We start from the raw sequence: 4,224 nt of genomic DNA, 5'->3' as shown, positions 1-4,224 counted from the left end.
GTCCATGAAGTCTCACAACCCAGATGGGATGCTTAAATGGAACCCTAGGGGCTTCTGAGAAGGTGTTGGTTTAGAGGGGAGGTCAGATGGGAGAAGATAGGAAGGAAGAGAGGATGGTGGGAAGAGGAAAAGCAGAGGAGAGAGATAGCCTGACTCCACTCCAGCTGCAAAAAGCACCCACACTACCTAGACACTCACTAAAACACAGATTTCTGGGCCCCACCCCAGAGTTTTTGACTCAGTAGGTTTGGGGTGGGGACCAAGAATTCCCCCCCCCTTTTTTTTCTTAAAAAAAAAAAAAAGATTTCCTTTTATTAACCCTCTATAATACTTCCATCCAGATGACTACAGCTTAAAATGGATCATTACCTTTTTGCAGGTTTTAGTAATGCAGAGGAATGGATAAAATCCATACAACAGTTCAGAAAAGTTCACATCACCAACAGCTCAGAATATCTGATGCACCAACCCTACATTATTTAAAAAGAATCATCAGAAATTAAATACCACAAATAAGATTCTTTTATTTGTCACCATCAAATGTCTGAATTTTAAACAGATTCTTGGACTGGTGGCTCATCTCCATCAGCTCGCTCAACTTTAGCACCAGTCTCATCCCCAGGAGCTTTTCCAGAATTCCCACCTCCACCACGAAGCCCCATGAGCTTTCCCAATTCAAACTTGGGCTTCTTCAGCATTTTTACTTTTCTAACAAAGACTATCATGGAGTGGATAAATGGGCTGACAAACTTTTTCTATACCTTTTCTGATGCTGTCTGGAATCAATTTATTGACCGCTTCCTTCAAGTCATTTGTCGGTGCCTCTTGGGTCATGATCTCCATCATCTTTTTTCTGAATTTGGTGGACCTGTTCGTGCTGAGCTTAAGAGGTCTTCTGAATTGGATTATTGCATTTTTTAGTAAAACCAACAGAAAACAGATGAAGCAAATAACCATCAGTAGTCTTGACATAAACATGAGCTTCAATCATGGTCTGCTGTTTTTTGGCCATGGAGCACATTTTGCCATGGGTAAGATCCATGCCATGGAAATTAGTCAGGCAGTCTTTGCCCTGAACAACCTCGATAATTCGTTTGAATTTTCTAAACTCAGCTTTATCATTCTTCAGATCATCAAGGCTCCTGTCAAAAACACAACCTTGAGGCCATTAGATGCAATTTTGGCTCCTTGAGTTCTTGTGACTAATGTTTTTCCAATATTTCTTATATTGAACATAGCTGGTGCTTTCACATCATACCAGTCTTTCTTAGAAAATGGATCAACCACTTTCTTCTTGCCTCCCTTTTCGCCGCCTTTCTTAAGGCACTTGTTCTTGCCGACCGCCATGGTGATGCTCAGGGAGCAAAAAGGGCAAGAATTCTCATCTCTAACAAGTTCCCAGGTGATGCTGATGCTGCTGGTCAGGGGACCACGCTTTGAGGACCACTGACCTCATCCCTAACTACCCTGGACACAGCACGCCCCATTTGGATATGTTGTTTGCTCTTCACAATGGGCAATCAGATCTGCTCCTTCGAAAACATCCTCGCAGCCAAGAGCAGAGCCCATCTGTTTGTTCATATAGTAGCAAGATGTCCAACAAATCCCCAAAGAATCTAACGAGCAACGTGGATCCAACTCTTTATTGTCTGTCAGAGAAAAGGCATCCATGCTTGGTAATGAGCCCTTAGTTGCTCTGCTGGGCTCCGAGGCCAGAATAAAGCACCTTGTCACCTAGCTGGTAAAGGCCCTGGTGGAAGATATTGGACCAGAAGGCTTAACCACACCACAGTTTCCTAAATAGCACCCACTTAACACCCCATTAAATTGGGGGGTACAGTGGATGGTTTCTACGTTCAGAACCCCATTTATTTCCAACTTGATGGAGGGGGTGTGTCTCTCATTGCACAAAAGCCTGGGACAGGACGGCCACTCCTCCCACTCACCCATTCCATCAGTGACTGGCAGCTGCCCACACATCCTGACCCTGAACTAAGTGGGATCATGCTCTGTGGGAACAGGGGGGCAATGATGAAATGCACCTAGAATCTCCCACCAGGATCTGCGAGGCCTGGGACACAGCTCCAAGCTGGGTGCGTAGTGAGGCCTCAAGAAATGCCAGCCTTGATGATTATGGGCATGTTTAAGAAGAGGACCCCAATCACGGTCTGCTTTTAGAACTCTCTCGCTTGTTGCAATGCATGGCCTCCTTGTGGGAGGAAATTAGCATTTCTGATAAATGCTTAAGCAATTTTCTGATAAACTTTAACAAGATTAAAACCCCTTTGGGGAAATCAACTACCCACACATTCAACTGATTATTAGACATTCTTTGTCTTGTATTCAGTTTAATAGTGATTATCCAACCATTCTCTTTTCCTGCAAAAATGTCCTTAACAAAAGGGAACTGTGACTTGGCTCTGTGGCAAGATGGAAATAAAATTTTGACACCTGCTTATAACTAATTTATCTGAAAAATTTAAAACAGTCATTATGGAGAAAGGACATAGGAATATGAGCCAATATTTACTGAGCACTCACAGCTTGCCAGATGTTATAGGAAAGACTTTTGTAGAGCTTGGCTCCCTTTCTCTTCATCATGAGTTGGCTTTTAATAGCCCTGTCTTATAAGATGCTCAGAGAGGTGAAGCGACTTGCCCAAGATCACACAACCAGTCAATGGCAGAGCTGGACTTTGACTCCAGGCCTGAGTCTACAGTTGGAGCTAGCAATAACTTTATTCTTCTGCATCTGCGAGGAATTATAGTGGGAGATGGAAAGTGGGAGAGTCTTGGAGAGAGGAATGCCATAGGATGGTAGGGCAGTAGGGGAGAGAGAGAGCCTATCCAGGAAGGGTCATGGAAGGGACTGTGGGGGGAGGAGGTGGCTCAGCCCAGAAGAGGAAGTAGGGGAGGGATACTGGAGGCAGTGAGAAGGAGCGAGGAGGAGGGCAGAGGCAGAGCCAAGGCCCAGGCAGGTTTGGCTTGAGTTCAATGTGGCAGCCGCGGGAGTGGGTCTCGGTCCTTTCAACAGTGAGGTGGCCGTCGTCATCTTGGGTTGTGGATCCTACCTGCTGCCAGTTGGCTTTTTAGGACTCTGGATCCCAGTTTTATCACTTCTTAGCTATGTGACCTTGACACATAGCTGCCTGGAGTGAAGATTTCCCCATCTGAAAATTGAGGGGGAACAATAGACTCTCTCCCATGGGATTGCTGTGAGGATAACTGGGGAAAGCCCCCCCAAAGTAATTAGGACATGCCTGGCATCTCCGGAGGGCTCCGTAAAAAGGTGGGGGTGTTCTTGTTTTATTTATTTAATTAATTTTTAGCAAAGTGTGGTTGACACACAGTGTTACTGCGGTTGTGGGTGCATAGAATGGTGGTTGCACAAAGCCCTGTATTTATGCTCCGCTACCAGTTGCGGGGGGTTCCTGCCGGGGTGCGAAACTGAATGTAGGCATCATGGTGCCATTATTTTCTCAGGAGACCTGTGACAAAATTTTGAACATACTTGAGCATAATTTCAGGCTGTTAGAAAGGTTGCAAAAACAGTACGAAGAATTCCTAAATACCCTCTACCAAGACTATACATTCATTTTATTTATTTATTTATTTATTTATTTATTTATTTATTCCCCCTTCCTGAACTGTTTGCAAATCAGATACAGGCCTGGGGCCCCTTCATCCGTAAATACCTACGTGTGTGTTCCCTAAAAGCAAGGACTTTTTCTTACATAGTCACAGAACAATGATCAAAGTCATGAAATGGACAGTGAGACGAGACCATTATCAGAAGACCATACTCGGATTTGTCAGTTGGTCCATGACATCCTGTACAGCATAAGAAAAAAATCTTGGTTCATATCTCGCATTCAGTTGTCCTGTCTTTACAGTCTGCCCGAGTTGGTAACAGTGCCCTAGTCTTCTTTGTCTTTCTTGACCTTGACATTTTTGAAGAGCACAAGCCAGTCACTCTCTTTGCCTGATGTGTCCTCGTAATTAGATTTAGTTTAGGTGTTTTGGGGCAGGAGCACATCTCAGTTCATCACGTCACTTTGAACATTTTTGTTCACAACCTAAAAATGGGGTAGCCTCAGAGGAAGAGTGGGAAGCACTGGACTGCCTGCAGAGGATCTCCTGAGGGACTTGATAAACATACGGATGCCGCAGGACCCCTGGGCCCCTGGGCCAGAAACCTGCCTGGTTAACCAATGACTTACGTTCC

At 44.7% G+C, this 4,224-nt stretch overlaps 1 pseudogene; it reads right to left on the bottom strand.

The window, feature by feature from the left end:
* Positions 1 to 551: 551 nt before the first annotated feature.
* Positions 552 to 1,347, bottom strand: LOC132022748 (small ribosomal subunit protein eS1-like; annotated as a pseudogene).
* Between the last annotated feature and the right edge of the window lie 2,877 nt (positions 1,348 to 4,224).

Source organism: Mustela nigripes, chromosome 7 (genome assembly GCF_022355385.1).
Source record: "Mustela nigripes isolate SB6536 chromosome 7, MUSNIG.SB6536, whole genome shotgun sequence".
Lineage (NCBI taxonomy): Eukaryota > Metazoa > Chordata > Mammalia > Carnivora > Mustelidae > Mustela > Mustela nigripes.
The sequence above is the reverse complement of the archived record's forward strand: the minus strand, read 5'-3'. Positions and strand labels throughout refer to the sequence as shown.